General features: G+C 45.5%; 1 protein-coding gene across 1 annotated transcript in view; it reads left to right on the forward strand.

Moving 5' to 3' along the window:
* IQCB1 (IQ motif containing B1) overlaps nucleotides 1-18,799 on the forward strand; it is a 1,943,919-nt gene that overhangs the window by 1,510,564 nt on the left and 414,556 nt on the right. The gene's annotated exons all lie outside the window — the stretch shown is intronic.

Genomic DNA, 18,799 nt, shown 5'->3' on the forward strand with positions numbered 1-18,799 from the left:
GGTCTGTCATACGTAGACATGCTTGGTTAAAATAACAAACCCTACCTGATCATGTTAAAGCAAAATTATTGGAAGCACCTTTACAGCAGGATGTATTATTTGGTGTCATAGCAGAAGAGGTTTTAAAGAAAATGGAAGATAAGGCAAAGTCTATGCAAATGGTCAAGGATTTTGTACAGGTACAACCCCCTCGTTTCAGCAGAAATTGGCAAGCAAAAAACTGCTCCTTTTCAGCTTCTGACAGATCACAGAGGGGCAAATACAGATGCCCAAGGGGCAGAGGTCAGTCACAAGGCCCTTACAAACCTCGCCAATGGGGTACTGCTACCCAGAAAGGAGGAGAAGACAGGCCCCAAGCTAGCAGAAGGCAAACACAATGACTCAACCCTCAAACTTACAAGCAAATCTCTCTTGGCAGCTCCCTTGGGAGGAAAATTACCACTTTTTGCAGACAACTGGCACATCATCACAAAAGACAAATGGGTCCTAAACATTGTCTCACAAGGATACAGATTCCACTTTCATACCTTGCCAAGGAAAAAAGGAATGCCAAACCTGCCACCAAATCAATGGGCAGAGGCACAAAAACAAATTACAGCTCTCATGGACATGAGAGCCATTCAGCAGGTACCTACACAGGAGCAAGGACAAGGATTTTACTTAAGACTCTTTCTAATCCCCAGAAAGGCCAAAGCATGGAGACCCATTCTGGATCTTTCAATTCTGAACACCTATCTGCAAGTACCAAAATTCAAGATGCTAACACTACAGCAGCTTCTTCCCATGCTGGGCAAGAAGGCTTGGCTAGTAACATTGGATCTGAAGGAGGCATACCTGCATGTCCCTATCAGACAAAATTGCAGAAGATACCTCTGCTTCATTGCAGGTTCAACCCATTATCAATTCTCTGCACTGCCCTTTGGCTTATCTACTGCGCCCAGGGTCTTCACAAAATGCCTGGCACCAGTAATTGCATACTGCAGACAAAGAGGAATTCAAATATACCCATACCTGGACGACTGCCTTATTCAAGTAGAAAGCAAGGACATTCTTTTCAAAGCATCTGGCATTTGTCAAACACCTTCTAAGTTGCCTAGGGTACACAGTTAACTAAAAGAAATCAAAACTAGTGCCCTCACAAAACATAATATTCCTGGGTGCCAGCTTGAATACAACAGCCCAGATGGCTTATCTCACGCCAGACAAACAACAACATCTGACTCAATACTTCAAAATAATGGCAACAAAGACCCAACTCCCTGCAAGAAAAATTCTGCAGGCCTTGGGATTCATGGCATCTTGCATACTACTAATACCATTTGCAAAACTGCATATGAGGAAATTACAATGGTACCTGAAAAGCGTATGGACTCAGCACAGCCACAGCTTGGAAACAATGATACCACTCATTCCTTGCCTTCAACAGGAGTTTCTGTGGTGGGCACAGGTATGTCACCTCAGCAAGGGTCAGCCTTTCACCTTACCCACAGCCAGGCAAACTATAACAACAGATGCATCGGACTATGCTTGGGGAGCACATATGGCAGGACAGTGCATTCAGGGCAAATGGATTACAGATCAAAGGCATCTGCATATCAATCAAAAAGAAATGCTAGCAGTACAGAATGCCCTAACAGCTTTCAAGGACCACTTACACCCAGGACAACTAATAATAAAGACGGACAATACCACAGTAATGTGGTACATAAACAAGCAAGGGGGCACACATTCCTACTCTCTATGCAGGCAAGCAATGACCTTGTGGAACACAGCACTCTTACCATGTTCAACTACAAGCACAATTCCTGTCAGGAAAGAAAGACACATTGGCAGATGCCCTAAGCCGAAACATCATGGATCCCCACGAGTGAAAACTAGATCCACAAGTATTTGCTATGATAACTCAAAAATGGGGACGCCCAGACATAGATCTGTTTGCCAACCCCCAAAACTACCAACTTCAAAAATTTTGCACAAGGACATTCCACCCACAAGCTTGGAAAGTGGACACCCTCTCATTCAGTTGGAAAACTTTAACAGTACTGCCTCTTTTAGCAAAGGTACTGCTGATAGTCAGATTAGAGAGGCCACAAATGATACGCATTGCACCAGACTGGCCACGCCAGCACTGGTATCCAATTCTAAGTAACATGGCCTACGGCCCATCATGGATTTTACCACAAATTCCTCACTTGCTCACCCAGCGAGACAATCAGATTCTACACAGCCAGCTCAAGACTTTAAACCTGGCTGCATGGCAAATTACCTAAACAACCAGCCAACACCTCTATCCAAAGCTGTTATGGATGTCATTCTGGAGGCCAGGAGGCCCAGCACCAGGAAAACCTATTCAGACAAATGGAAAAGATTTTGCACCTGGAACCAGGCTAAAGGCCAAAATCCCCTTGATCCAAACATTCCTCAGATTCTACAATATTTAACTGAGATGTTGCACAAAGGACTTTCCTTTTCATCTATTAAGATCCACGCCTCAGCAATTTCAGCTCATTACAACACAGATCCTCCTTTATTTTCACATCCACTCCTAAGACAGTACCTCAGAGGGGCTAAAAACATAAGACCGCCCAGGAGAGCACCAACACCTACTTGGGATCTCAACTTTGTTCTGGAAAAGCTTACACTGCCGCCCTTTGAACCAGCTTTTTCAACTGATTTAAAATTTCTTTCATGGAAAATTGCCCTGCTACTAGCAATAACTTCAGCTAGAAGAGTCTCAGAGCTACAGGTGCTAATGGCTGTGGAGCCTTTCCTAATTTTTCATCAAGACAGAGTTTCTCTATGAACTAACCCTTCCTTTATGCCAAAAGTGGTATCCAGTGTGGCCCTAAACCAAACCATTCATTTACCCACCTTTTTTTCCAAATCCCCAGAACAAAGGAGAAAGACTCCTGCTCTCTTTGGACATTCACAGGCAATTACGTTACGACTTGTATAAAACTAAGGCTTTCAGAAAATCTGACCAGCTCTTTGTAGCCTATGCGGCAGGATCACAAGGAAAAGCTATCTCAAAACAGACCATTTCAAAATGGATAGGACATTGCATACGTTTCTGCTACACGCATCATGGGAAACCGGTACCTGCTAACATTAGCTCCCACTCCACCAGGGCTACAGCTACATCAGCAGCGTTTCTCAGGGGGTTACCAACCAAGGATATTCTGGAAGCTGCAACTTGGAGTTCAGTGCACACCTTCACCAAACACTATCACTTACCTCTGTATTCTAAGACTAGAGCTGGTTTTGCCACTGCAGTTTTGCAGGGCCTACTAGCTTCTTCTAACCCAGCTTAACTCCACCACCCATCCTTAGCTTTGGGATTCAACCCAAGTATGATGACTGCAGCAGGATAACACGATGAACATAGTACAGTTTTGTACCTACCATAAATGTAGATGTTCGAGTGGTCACCCTGCTGCAGTCCAGGTTACCCTCCCTCCATCCCCTCTGAACTAGCTGGACTTATCTATACCTTTCTATCCTATGTAACCTCTGTGGTGTATTTGCTTGTGCCTGAAGGTATTGTTTTATTTCTATATGTACAATTTTATATAGCAATATGTATTGCCTACCTATTGGGGGCACCTGACATCTGGGGCAAGAAAAACTGAAGAAAATGGTGTTGGATGCCTATTATATACCCCTGGCGCACTGACGTCAGGGAAGAAGCGACAGCAACCGACGCCGGACCAAGACTTTGGAATTCAGGCCGACTGCGGGACCTCCTGACGACAGGATAACCCGAGTGTAATGACTGCAGCAGGGTGAACACTCGAACATCTACATTTATGGTAGGTACAAAACTGTACTTTCCTCATCTCCAGATTCAACCTCCTTGTGAGATGTGTTGAAATTTTAGTTCTCACACTCTTGCAGAATGCAGGAATAAACTGATTCTCAAGGGTTTATTAAAAAAAACCTTTTCAGAGGACCTTTCTGAGGTGTAGATCTCACCACCTCCTAGGAAAGACAAGAAAAAGAGAAGCCACTCCGTTCCAGCTTCCATGAGCTCTAAGAAACTGAAACGCTCTCAGGCTGTATCACCTAAAATGTCTGCACCAACTACTTTGGCTTTTGAGCCTTCGACTAGCTCTACGGTGCCGAAGTAGATGTTGGCAACTACGGAAACGATGACTCTTATTCCTGCTTCAGTACTGACAGTATCTTCGGTACCAGACACATTCTCAACACCAACAATGACTTCCTTTATGGCTCCATCTTCGGTGCCGAAACCTGAAATTTTACCCAAGACCAAATAGTCTCCCTTCTTTGGACAACAGTATAGTCTTTTGCTTGAAAGAACCAACTCTCCCTCAGGAGTATCAACAAGGTCCACCAGGAGTCTTTCTGAAATAGATGTAGTGAGGCTTGCTCATCAGCTCTTGGCAGCTAGAGGAACACTTCCCTCCTATCTGAAGCCAAAGTTTACTCTGCATTGACTCCAACATATCCTCATCCAACCTCTTCTCAGGCTTTGGAGCCATCGGTACCAATGTCTACCCCGGTCCCTTCTTCCATGGTTCTGGAGCCTTCCCTCTGGACTTCTATCCAGCCGGTCCACCTTCAGGACTCTGACTCGTCTGTTGATGCCATGACCCTTAGTTTGGTGCCAATTTTTCTATCGTGCCATCTATGGCTCTGACTGGTCCGGTGGTTTCTAGTCCTCTCGGGGTTCTTATCCTGGAAGTGGGCACTTCAGGGCGGGGTGTGACCCCATTTCTGAGGTTGTCCCTCTTGGTTCCGGGCTCCCATCCCTCTTCTGGTGGGCTTGCCTTCCAGGTGATGGAGAGAGTTCTTGCTTCCACAAGCATGCAGTTGGCACCTCCAGCATCAGAACCTATCCTTTCCCTTTCCACTAGCATGCAGTTGACACAGCCCACTATCCAGGGACTTCGAGCACGGGAGCGGCAAGAAACCCTGTTCCAGGGAACCCACTTATCAGTGTTCTCCTCAGAAGATCCCACTGAGGAGCCACCCCGAAAGAGAACATGCAGTAGGAAACACTTGGATTCCTTTGAGGAATCTGTCACCGAAGGTATGGATTTCGATGAGGGAGAAGGGTCCCCATGGTCACCCCTTGACGATGTCTCATTTTGAGACATACTTGATATCCTCAAACAGAGGGGTGACTGGAAGCCCATCAACCCTTTTACGGAGGAATCTGTATTCTTGCAAGCCTTCTGTGCTCGGCCATCTACTTCCTGGGTGACCACCCTCCTGCAGATGAGTTGATTCAGCGCATTGTGAAGCATGCCTGGAAGGCCCCTGACAATGTTGAGCCGATTCCCCGGAGGCCTGATTAAATTCTTTCATCTCCAGCAGACCAATGGCACTGGTCCAGAGGTTTAGCAGTAGATGCCATACTTGTGGCAGTGGCCACTAAAAAGAACTAGCAGAAGAAAGTTCAACTGTCCATCCTCCAAACAGGGATTCCTGGACAATAGATAGACTCGGGAAGCGGACCTATGCTTCAGCGACCTTCGCCATATGGTCACTGAACTACACGGCACATTTTACATGTCTTCAAAGAGACCTGATTACAGAACCTTCAGGTACTTTGGCAGGGGTACTACCTGAAGAGGTGTGAGACAAGGTCACCTCTCAGCTTGCCACCGTAGAGTCCCTCTCCAACTCCTTCATGCGGTTGATAGCACACACAACCGAGGGAGCAGCCAGAGCTGCCCCTCAGGCGTTCTCATGAGACGTCATGCCTGGATACGACTGTGTGACTTCACGGACTCCTTCAAGTCATCCTTTGTTAATGCTCCTGTTGATGAATCCTCCTTGTTTGGCCCAAAAGTTAAGGACAGGTTAGCCAGCTGTGAAAAAGATGGAACGACCCTATCTGCCATGAGCATACACTTTTTCAGCCTCTCAACGATCCTATTCCAGGAGTCAGAGGGGAGGGAAAATGTGGTTCAAGAAATCCCAAGGACCTTTCCATGACACACGTGGCAATCAGTCCCCCTGTGGCAGAGGGAGGAAGTCATCTTGAAGATGCCCCTTTCATAGCAGAGGGGGTCTGTGAAACCAGGGCTCCGGAGATTCCTTCTCTAGTCAGCCCTATCAGCACTCCTAAGGAGCGGCTCGATTGCTTTCCTCTTCAGGCAGTCAGGGGATGTTTTTCTCTGCACCACTTGGCCTGGCAATCGATAACATCGGACTCCTGGATGTAGAGAACAATGACCAGAGGTTACAGTATTCCCTTCAACCTTTATCCAAAGCCTCTAAGGTGACTCCCCGATATCCCACCCAGTCAGAGGGATGCAGCAGCTCTAGAAGTTCAAAAGCTGCTAAGAAAAAGAGTCATCCAGTTAGTCCCACCAGACCAAATAGGATCCAGATTTTACTCAAGGTTTTTTTTAGTGCCAAAAAAGACAGCGGACTGGAGACCAGTTTTGGATCTCAGCATACTGAACAAGTTTGCCAAGCAAACAAAATTCTGGCTGGTCACAGTTCAGTCCATTCTTCCATTTCTGGAGAAGAATGACTGGATGTACTCTATACATCTTCAGAATGCATATTACCACATAAAAATGGACAAACAATCCAGAAGATACCTCCAGTTCCGGCTGGGAGCCAATCATTACCAATTTTGAGTACTGCCCTTTGGTTTCTTCACAACCCCCAAAGTTTTCACCAAGTGCATGGCAGTAGTAGTAGCTCACTGAGACTACAAGGATTCCACGTGTTTCCCTACCTGGACGATTGGCTCCTTACCACCCCAACCAGGAGTCTACTGCTTCAAGCTATATCATACATTCAGAATCTGGCAGAAAACCAAGGAATTTCCATAAACTTAGACAAGTCAAAGCTGGTTCCGACTCAGAGCTTAGAGTTCATTGGGGCAAATTTTGACACAACTTCCTACCGGGCTGCAATACCTCTACACAGACTTCAAAAACTAAGATCTTAGCTTCAGATAATACTTTCTCAAAATATTGTCCCTGCTCGACAGGTCCTGCAACTGTTGGGCTCAATGGCAGCTGCAATCTCACTGGTCCCACGAGCAAGGTTCCATATTAGGCTACTCCAGTGGCTACTATCATCTCAATGGTCTCTACTAGTTTAACCAATGTCTTAATCCGATCCACATTACAAACAGGATCTGAGTTGGTGGATGAAGCCAAAAGAGGATTTATGGTGTCTACCCTTTTTCCCTGCCCAACCCAAGGCCACAGTGACCATGGGCGCTTACCTGATGGGGTGGGGTGGGGGGACATTTTCAAGGAAAGATTGTCCAAGACACTTGGTCCCCCTTAGAGGCCAAACTGCATATCAGTGTCCTAGAATTGAGGGCGGTGCTCTGTGTTGCAAGCATTCCAAACCACCCTTCCATCGGAGACAATTGTTATCCAATCAGACAATATGTCAGTAGTCTGGTACATCAACAAGCAAGGCGGAACCACATCCTACCCTTATGCTGGGAAGCCGTGAGAGTGTGCAATGAGCGATAGCTCACAACCGCTTTCTACTTGCAATGCACATTCCCGGGAATTCCAATCTGATTACAGACAAACTGAGCAGGAACATTCTGATGCCTCATGAGTGGTCTCTCAACTCTGTAATAGTGACTCAAATTTTTGTCATTGGGGCCGGCCTTGCTGCGACCTCTTTGCCTCCCCCGTGAACCACAAATGCAGCAGCTTCTTCGCCCTGATCCCACCACCAGGGAGAGTCACCACGAGATGCTCTGACTCATGATTGGTCCCAGGTCTACTGTATGCTTTTCCTCCTATGCCCCTCATTCTGCAGTTCTTGAAGAAAGCGCAACAGCTGAGAAGCAAGGTTATCCTCATTGCCCCATATTGGCCCTGTTAAGTTTGGTTCCTCTTCCTGTAGCCTCACTTTGTTCACCACCCGTGGATCTTGGACCCAACCCCGGGACTCTTATCTCACCCACAGGGGCTGGTCCACCCCAACCTTCACAGCCTCAAGCTGACTGCTTGGTATCTTCATTTCCACTGATTGCCAGGCAAATAAACTTATCTTCCCAGTCCGAAAGATCCTTCTGGCTTCCCATAAACCCTTCACCAGTAAAGTCTACCACAGCAAATTGGCCAGGTTTGTTGTTTGGGCTAAACAACAAGGACTAGACCCTTTTTCAATGCCGATCCATAGAGTTTTGGAATACCTGTCGACTCTTCTCCATGCAGGAGCCTCAACCTCAACTATTGCAGTGCTCCTAAAAGCTATTGACAGTTTTCATAATGGTTCTAATGACTCTTCACTTATGTCCCACTGTGTTTGCAAGACTTTTATGAAAAGAGTTATACACCTCAGACCACCTATTAAAACCCCAACTGAAACATGGAATTTTACTTTGGTCCTACAAACTTTAACCTATTCACCCTTCGAATCTTCTGCCACATGTGACATAAAGTTCTTATCCTAGAAAACCTTATTCTTGGTAGCCTTCACCTCAGCCAGGAGAGTATCAGAATTGCAGGCTTTAAGTGTTAAATGTCCTTATTTGATCTTTCACAAGGAAAGAGTATCACTTCGAACTAACCCTTCCTTTTTACCCAAGGTTATCTCAAATTTGAGCCTAAAGTAGTCCATTGATTTACCAGTCCTTTTTCCAAATTTCTCTAACAAAGGTGAATACCAGTTGCACGTACTGGACATACATAGGCAGCTATGTTTTTATTTAGACAGAACTAAATCTTTCAGTAGGTCAGAACAGCTGTTCATAGCTTTTTCAGGCCCCAGATTGGGCAAAGCTATTTCAAAAGTCACCTTGTCAAAATGGTTAAGAGATTGCACTACCTTTATATACCAACTGAAGAAATTAACTTTGCCTTCTAGAGTCAAGGCTCATTCCACCAGGTCAGTGTCAACTTCAGTGGCTTTTCATTCCAGAGCTTCTATGGATGACATCTGTGCAGCGGCCACTTGGGCAACCCCCCATACCTTTATCACGCATTACAAATTGGATATGGCCACTAGGGGAAGAGCATCTTTTGGCTCAGTGGTGCTCAGGAATATCCTTTCATAGAGCCACCCAGGTCACAAGTAGCTGGGGATTCAGTCATATCAGTAAGGAATGAATGAAAATTTACAGCATCAGATAAAGAAGTTATGTCTTAGCATAACATTCCATCTCTGTTGTAGATCTTCATTCATTCCTTACATCCCACCCTCCTTTCCCCTGCTTAAAGACTCCTGGAGATCCTTTGGTCTTATTGGCTTGATAAGGTATCTGCTCAGATAGGGCCTCCTTACCTCTATTGCTTCTGTTGTCTCTGTGCTGGGTGGGCAAACTCAATCTGAAGAAAGGAGAAGAGGGGCACTATGGGTAGAACTTAGCTTGAGAGTTTTTGGCTGGCGCGAGCTTGTATATTGGCCGAGTCGATTCCAAGGTCGGAACTGAATTCCTGTCAGTAAGGAATGAATGAAGATCTACAGCACAGATGGAACTTTATATTAAGACATAACTTTTTTGTGTGAGGAAAAGTCCAAAAATATGAGGAAAAAATCTGGACAATTGAGAGGTATACTGTGAAGTGTATTTGTTAGAATGATGAAAGTTATCTCTCAACAACCTGGGGGTTAGCAGTGTACTCTGCAGCTTTTGGGTCACCTTAGTGGACTGGGAAAAGCCACCTTTGTTGATGTTATGACAAGGGGCCGGGAAGGTGCCTTTGCTTAACCAGATTGTTGTGCCTATCCCTGAGGAAGCTATTACTGCCATTAAAAATGTGTTTGCCTTAATTTTCCTGTCAAAAAGAAACAGAAAACTAAACGTATACCTTTTCCTGCTCCAGTTTCTCTGGACAGGAGTAGTTTATTAAATCTGGTTCAGGGTCTTGTACAGTCTATTGACCTTTCTTATTAGGTAGTTTCTGGTAGGAGAAAAAGGGATTCCCCTTTTCCTGGAGAGATCCAAGAAATTGAAGCTGGATAGGAATGTAATGGAACAAATACATTTATTTTTTCCCCTCAGAATTCTGATTCAAACTCGGAGGACAGCATGTTACCTGAATCTCACTATCAATGACTTTCTTTCTCCTAGGCTATTTCCAGAATGTTCAGGTGTATTCAGTAGAAGAACACTAAGGTGTCTCATTCCCCCCAGAAATACTATCAGCTGTTACGGAAGGAATTTCCAGAACCTTCATCCATTTCCCCAATTCTGTCAACTCCGGAGGAAATGAGCATCACCGCCTGCAGTTTTCCTTATACCTAGCCTGCTGCCCCTGAAAAGTGCAAAGACAATGTATAAAGTTACTCAGTCTTTTACGTTTTTATACACTTTTCCCAAACTTGATTCAGCAACCATAGATGTTATGTAGTCCAATCTCCCCTACATTCTTACCCGTGGGTTCGGAGCTGAATGTTTACTCCGACTCAGCCATACTTTTTAGCTCAAAGTCTTTCTATTGGCTGGGCTAAGATGGTATCCCATGCTGCACTGCTCTCTATCCCCAGATCTCGTTTGCCACTCACGTAGCTTGGACGAGGTCACGCTCTTGGCTATGGCTAAGTACCCTTTTTCTTCTTATATCAGAGAAGTTTTTTCAAAAAAGCTATTTTAATAGCTATTGTGTGTGTTTTGTATTTTAGAAAAGTTGTGTTTTCTTGATTGCGTATTCTGTGGTATCCCACTAGTGGTTTCCAATGGGCTAGGCCCGTTTCGGTTAGAGGACCTAGTCTGTCCCCTTGCTTTCCTTGTGTGCTAAAGTCTTCCCATGGACTGAAACCATTTAAATTAGAGGAATTAGTCCTCCCTCCTTGTATTTGTGTCTGAGGATCATTTGAGTAAGAGATCTTTGTGGTGTTCTGTCTGTTGTTTGGCTTGTTCCCGTGCTTGTTACTGTTTGGCCGTTGGTCTTTTTTTTTTCAGTTAGTTACTTGTTGTTGGTTAACTATGTCTAAAGGTACTAAGGAGCATAAGCCCTCGGGCTTCAAAAAGTGCTCCAAGTGCAGTTATAAAATGTCCATTACTGATGTACACTCTGTTTGTGTGTACTGTCTGGGAGCGATTCATCTCCAGGAATCATGTAGATGTCCTTCAAGAATGCAACTGCAGTCCTGACATATGGGTTGTCCTGCCTCAGGCAGCCCTTCGGTCGGCCGGATTCCAAAGTCTGGGTCCAGCTTCGGCTGATGTCGCCTCCTCCCTGACGTCAGAGTGGCTGGGGTATAAAGGCATCTGCCGACGCCATCTTCTTCAGTCTTTCTTGCCGCGCGGTGCCCGAAGCAGAAGCAGTTCGCAAGTGCCGGTCGGTCAGCTCCTGTGTTTTCTGTTACCAAAGTCATCTAAAAGCTAAGTACCCCGTTGGGGAACATTTTTTCTTGCCTCAGCCGATGTCAGAAAAAATTGAAAAAGTTAATAATTGTTTGTCTTGTGGTAAACAAATACCTCATAAGGACTTCCATTCTTACTGCCTCCCTTGCCTGGGCCCAGACCACGATGTCTCGGCCTATGCTGCCTGTGCTTGCTTTAATAAGCGCACTCTCAGGCGCCAGGCAGAATTTGCCGAAGACTTCTTTGGCGAATCTTACGCTTATATCATGCCGTCGGAACAACCGACAGCACAAACTACCAAAAAACGCATCGTCCGCGTCGTCCACCGATACCACGTCTAAGCCCTCCGTGAGTGCATCGGTCCCTTCGGAAATGGTAATTCAACCGCTCCAGGCCGACGACACCGCTTTAACGCATTCTTCTGTCCCGGAGATTTCACCGGTGCCGGTTTTTGATTTTCCTCCAGAAACCGAAGCTCTGGATCTACCCGACACCATTCCTGTGGACAAAGTTACCCCTGCACGTGGGGCAGCTAGGCCTCCGGTATCCATGTCCATCAAGGCCTTTGCACGTGCTAAGGCTGCCAGCCAAGCCAAGGCACATCCTAAAACTTCTTCTCAGGGCCCTTCTTCTGATAGACAGATCATGACTCTTGCTGCAGATCTAATCTCTCTTATCAGGGGTTCTCAGCCGCACCCAGACAGAGGTTCTCAGTCGCCTGCAGATACAAGGCCTAGAACTGAGCAGGCAGACACCCTCTCTTCAGATGAAGCCTCTGGGGATTCAGAGCACTCAGACACCCAAGAAGAATCCTTCCAGGCCTATGAGGACTCTGATGCTGAGGAATCAATTCCCTCTGCTTCTCCTCCAGAGGATATTTCTTTCGGTGAAGTTCTCCACTCCTTGAGAGAACATTTTCAGTGGCAGGGTCAGGAATTTTCTGATTCCAGGAAAAGGCTACGTACCTTCCTTAAGTTACCCCAGCACAGGCCTTTAGCTATCCCTCCAGTGCTGGATGTCCTGGATGATGTATTCTCAGACTCCAGTGCTTCCCCTGATTCTCTCCCTCCTGCTCCTGTCAAGCCAGACAGATATTACAGAGTCCCTGAAACTCATAAGCATCTCTTTAAGGCCCATTCTGTGGATCTAGAAACTATTTCACAGGGCCCCAAAGGAGTGGCTACTTCCTCGGCCAAAAACCCTCTGCCCGCTGACAGGGAAGCTAGGTCCCTGGAGAGATGGGGCAAAAAAGTTTATACTTCTTCCACCCTTGCCATGAGATCGCTTAACTGCCTTTTTCATATGTTTCAGTACCAGGACTACTTAATGGATGATTTACAGAAAAAGTTAGCCTCTCCTGAGCCTATAGATAGAAAGGCATTGCAGGATTTGGTACATAACACTCAGCAGGTTAGCAATCATTTTCTTCAGTGTGGTTATGATGCATTGGAAGCTTCATGTAGGGCAGCTATGACAGGGGCCGTTATACGTAGATATGCTTGGTTGAAAGAACAGCCTCTGCCAGACCATGTTAAAGTAAAGCTCCTGGATGCACCTCTGGAAAAACAGAAGCTTTTTGGTGCTAATGCACAGGATGTATTGAAGTCAATTGAGGAAAAGGCAAAATCAGTACAGACAGTCAAGGATTTCCTCCAGGTTCAGCCACCCAGATTCAGCAGGAATTGGCCTTCAAAGAATTGGTCCTTTCCAGACTCTGACAAGTTTCAAAGGGCGAAAAACAGGCGTGCTCGAGGTAGAGGGCAATACCGAGGCTCCTACAGGGGCCGCCAATGGCAACCACCAAATCAGAGAAGTGGCGCAGGTAGTTCACCTGCACCTCAGGGACAATCACAATGACTTGACTTTCACTCCGCCTACCAAGGCTCAAAGAGAAGCACCTCTAGGTGGAAAATTATCCTTATTTTCAGAGAACTGGCATATTTTAACCAAGGACAAATGGATTCTGGACATAATAGACAAAGGTTACAGGTTCCACTTCCATACGTTACCAACTGGACAAGGCATGCCAAACCTGCCACAAAATCAAAGGGCAGAGGCACTCATACAAGTTTCAAAGCTTTTACAAATAAAAGCAATAGAAAAGGTTCCTCTTCAGGAACAAGGCCAGGGATTCTATTCAAGACTGTTCCTTGTTCCAAGAAAAGAAAAACAATGGAGGCCTATTCTGGACTTGTCCATTGTAAACACTTTTCTCATTGTGCCAAAATTCAAAATACTGACGTTGCAGCAACTCCTTCCCATGCTGGGCAAGGGGTCTTGGCTGGTCACTCTGGACCTCAAGGAGGCATACCTGCATGTCCCAATCAGACACAGTTGCAGAAGATACCTCAGATTTCTTGCAGGAACAGAGCATTATCAATTCTCAGCATTGCCGTTTGGCTTATCTACTGTGCCCAGAGTATTCACGAAATGCCTGGCATCTGTAGTTGCACATTGCAGGCTCCAGGGGATTCAAATATACCCTTACCTGGACGACTGCCTCATACAAGCAGACAGCAAACAAACCTTGACAAAAAACTTGGATTATGTCATTCAGCTGCTACAGGCTTTGGGATACACAGTCAGCATACAAAAATCAAGACTACTGCCATCCCAAAAGATTACTTTTCTAGGAGCAGAACTGGACACACAATCACAAATGGCTTTCCTCACAGAGGAGAAACAACAGCATTTACCAGATTACTTCAAAAACCTAGCAAAGCTTACCCAGCTGACCGCAAGGAAGACCCTGCAGGCCCTGGGGTTCATGGCATCTTGCATTCTTCTGATCCCTCTGGCAAGACTACACATGAGAAAGCTACAATGGTACCTAAAAAGCTTGTGGTCTCAACACAGCCACAACCTAGAAGACGTAATACCACTCATACCATGCCTAAAAAGGGAATTTTTGTGGTGGGCTCAAGCAAGTCATTTAAACGAAGGCATGCCTTTCAACAAAGCTCAAGCAAGTCAAGTCAGACCATGGATGGGGGGCACACATGGAGGGCAGATGCATTCAAGGACAATGGACTCCCATGGAAATGCATCTGCACATAAATCAAAAAGAGATGTTGGCAGTGATACATGCAATAGAAGCCTTCGAAAAATCTCTTCAACAAGGTCATCTATTATTAAGGACAGACAACACCACTGTCATGTGGTATATAAACAAACAAGGGGGCACTCACTCGTATCCCCTCTGCAGATTAACAATGAATCTTTGGGAAAAGTCCCTGAAACTGAACATCCACTTGCAAGCCCAGTTTGTTCCGGGCAAGGACAATGTTCTGGCGGACAGGTTGAGCAGAAATTTCTTGGATCCACAAGAATGGATGCTGCATCCACACATTTTCTCTCAAATAACAACTGCATGGGGAAGACCGGACATAGATCTCTTTGCTTCTCATCTCAATCATCATCTGGAAAGGTTCTGCATAAGGACACACCATCCTCTAGCCTGGAGAACGGATGCCCTGTCCTTCAGCTGGAATACCCTAACAATCTATGCATTTCCTCCTGTACCTTTACTGACCAGGGTGTTACTGAAGATCAAAGCAGATCAACCAAAAGGAACCTTGATAGCTCCAGACTGGCCAAGGCAGCACTGGTATCCTTTGCTACTGAGCATAACTCACACCAAACCATGGCCCTATCCGCAAAGGCCTCTGCTCCTAACTCAGCACAATTACAGGACTGTTCATCAAAACCTGCAAACATTGCAGCTGACAGCTTGGAGGGTTCCATGAATTTGCCCCATGTTTCCCTCTCCGAAAAAGTTCAGGAAATCTTGCTGGAAGCACGCAGACCTTCCACCAGAAAAACCTATTCGGCCAAGTGGAAGAGATTCATCATCTGGAATGCCAACAAGGGCCAGGATGCATCAGTGATGAGCATACCTCAGATTTTAGAATACTTGGCAGAAATGTTTCATAGTGGCCTCTCATATTCTTCCATTAAAATCCACGCTTCAGCAATCTCAGCAAATTACAACTGTGACCCACCGGTGTTTTCGCATCCCTTGCTAAGACAGTTTCTAAGAGGGATAAAGAATATCAAACCTCCCAGAAAACCTCCAGTTCCTGCATGGGACCTCAATTACGTCTTGGAAAAATTAACTCTTCCTCCTTTTGAACCAGCAGCATCTTCAGAAATGCAATTTCTCTCCTGGAAAAACAGTCTTCCTGTTGGCAGTTACCTCAGCAAGAAGAGTCTCGGAGATACAGGCCCTCATGGCAGTACCTCCCTTTCTCATTTTCCATCAGGACAGAGTTTCTCTAAGAACCAATCCTTCATTCATGCCAAAGGTGATATCCAGGGTGTCTCTAAATCAAGCAATCCACCTACCTACTTTCTTTCCCAATCCTCAAAATAAAGGGGAAAAGCTGCTGCATACTTTGGACATACACAGACAATTACGCTACTACTTGGACAGAACAAAGACCACCAGGAAGTCTGACCAACTATTTGTAGCCTATGCTGCTGGAGTGCAAGGAAAAGCAGTCTCCAAACAAACAATTTCAAAATGGATTGGACACTGCATCAGATTCTGTTACTCTTTCCATGGAAAAGGTGTGCCAGCCAATATTAGACCACACTCCACCAGAGCTATAGCCACATCCACAGCTTTTCTAAGAGGAGTGGCTACAAAGGACATTCTAGAGGCTGCTACATGGAGCTCCGTGCATACATTTACCAAAGACTACAACCTGCCATTGTACTCCAGATCCCAAGCAGGCTTTGCTTCGGCAGTCCTGCAGGGGCTTCTAGCTACACCATCCCTTGCTTAGATCCTACACACCCCCAACTTGGCTATGGTATTCAATCCATATGTCAGGACTGCAGTTGCATTCTTGAAGGACACAGTACAGTTTTGTACCTACCATAAATGTAGATGTCCGATAGATATGCAACTGCAGTCAATTCTCCCTCCTACCCCTCTGTTTTTTCCCTTGGGTCCATTCACCCCTTTCCTATTAGCTGGGGATATCTGTTATGGTGTATCTGTTTATTACTGTTGTACATGTCTGGAATTTTTGTTTATCCATTCTGCAAATTTAGCCTTCCTTGGAGGGCACCTGGCATCTGGGGCAAGAAACACTGAAGAAGATGGCATCGGCGGATGCCTTTATACCCCAGCCGCTCTGACGTCAGGGAGGAGGCGACATCAGCCGACGCTGGAACCAGACTTTGGAATCCGGCCGACCGAAGGGCTGCCTGAGGCAGGACAACCCATATGTCAGGACTGCAGTTGCATATCTATCGGACATCTACATTTATGGTAAGTACAAAACTGTACTTTTCTGTCATGCCTTTAGCCCGCGTGTTCTTCGGGAAAGGAAGAACGAATTGATTTTGAAGGGACTTCTGAAACCCTCCTTCGAGGAGGGTCTGGAGAGTGCTTCCAGCTCTAAGGCAAAATCTTCAAAAGCAAAAAAGCGATCTGTGGCTCCATCAGTCTCCTTGGAGCCACTGGAGAAAATAGCAAAGTCTTCATCAACATCCTCGGCGCCGCAGGAAGTGTCAGTGGTTATGGAACCTGCTTCAGCTCCAATTTTCTTGGAGCTTGTTCGGAGCTGGTCATTAGGCCAGTATCCCCTCCTCACAGGTCCCCTTCAGAGAGGAGGTCTCAGTCTCCTTCCCTATCCTCCAAATCTTCCAGGACCTTATCAGATGTGGACGTCGATAGAGTGGTGCAGAGACTTCTTCAGTCACCGGTACTGGCTAAATTGTTCTTGGCTCCGACCCAGTCGGCTCTGGAGCCGGTCCCTCAACCTGCATCGATACTTCCTCCTCCGAGCACATCTCAGCTTTTGGAGCCGGAGTGTTTGGCTCCGTGTGATGTCCCTAGGTCGGTTCCAACAACCCCTCCTGGCTTATCGGTTCTGACGTCAGCTCTGACCATGTCGGCGCCGTCCATGGGGTTCAGGACTCAGGATTCTTTGGTCAGACCCGAGGGAGAGGCTTCGGGACTCCTCTCGGCTCCTAGTCTCCCTCTCGGTGCTTCGGCGTGGGGAAGCCTGACTCCTGTCTCAGCTTCGGAGTCTGGTGGTTCTTCGGATCTGCGAGGACCAGCCTTTGAGGCCATGTGGAGCATGCTAGCTAGGTAGTCAGCGGCATCATACGGATTGGTCATTCTGTCCCATACAACACCGGTGCAGGTCTCTGATCGCCATCTATCTCTGGACAGCGGAGCCCCAAGGCCTCAGGGTACCCCCTCGAGTGGTCCCCATATCCCCTCAGAGTTTTTGCCTGAGGAGCCCCCCGGAAAGAAAACGTGCAAGAGGATGCATTGGCCAGCAGATTATTTTCTATTCATTTTTTGCGCATTACTCATGCACTAGGCTGGTTAGACAATTACTGTTCACAGTGGTTATCAGCATAGTGCAGTAGATTGATTTTTTGATTGAAGTATGTTTTTAGCATTGTTTCTGGCTGTTTTTTACTGCTGTTTCAAATTTATTCTTAATATATTTTAAAGTCAAGTGCACTTAATTTACTTGTTTGAGGAAACCAAAGGTGAACATATAAAGGTGCATTCTTATTAAGTAAGGTTGCACCCTAGCAATGGTTTCAACAACATTTACAAAACAGTTTGTTAAAATGCATTTGTTTTGTGAAAACTCAATTGTTGAATTTGCATTGCGTTAACAACTACATTTAATTGTTTAATGAGTTTCAAGTATTTGTTGCAAGGTACTTAAACTGAGTGTGCACATTACAGTTTTAACTTGAGAAAGCCCAGTACCACTGGGTGAAAGCGCTTGTTTGTATTCTGTTGGTTCTGTATTAAAGAAGATTTTCGATACAAGCAGCGTTGGTGGATTCCACTTTCTATCTTTTGGGATTACTGGTTTTTGAAAGCCAAAATCTTTACCAAAATCTCCACCACTTTAGTTTGGTACATTTTATTCTTCAATTGGTGGTGTCCTGGAAGTGTTTGTTTGCCTTAAGCTCTTGGTTTTTCTTTTTTGCATCCAAAAGTAGTTACTAGCCTAATGGGTTGTGAGGTATATTTATTGGAAGTGCTTTGGTCCCTATATTGTAATAACTGACTTCTATCTTGTTGATCAGCAAAACTCTGTGCCTGATTCAAAGATTCTGCCTGGTAACCTCTGTTGAGAAATCTTTGAGTAAGAACATATTGGCAGGGCCCATGAGTTTGTTCAGAGAAACATATACGTTTAATACGTAGATATTGAGATTTGGGAATATTCTGGATGATGTGGTGTGGGTGATGGCTGGAAGCATGTAACAAGGTGTATTGTGGAAATTTTCTGTAAACCTGTGTTTCCAATGTGTGATCTGTCTGTCTAGTGATAGACACATCCAAGAAAGTTATATTTTGATATTCAATATTGAGTGTAAATTGGATACTATAGAAAATACAAATACTGAAACTGTTGAAACAACTTAATGAAGCACCCAAAGGACGACACGAAGGATAAAACCAAATGCAAAGTTTATGAAGAGCTTTTTGTCAGGTTCGCTGACCCAACTTTCTCAGATAACAACCAAGTGATACATGTTGTT

This window comes from Protopterus annectens, chromosome 6.part0, assembly GCF_019279795.1.
Source record: "Protopterus annectens isolate FY-2018-M chromosome 6.part0, PAN1.0, whole genome shotgun sequence".
Taxonomy (NCBI): Eukaryota; Metazoa; Chordata; order Ceratodontiformes; family Protopteridae; genus Protopterus; species Protopterus annectens.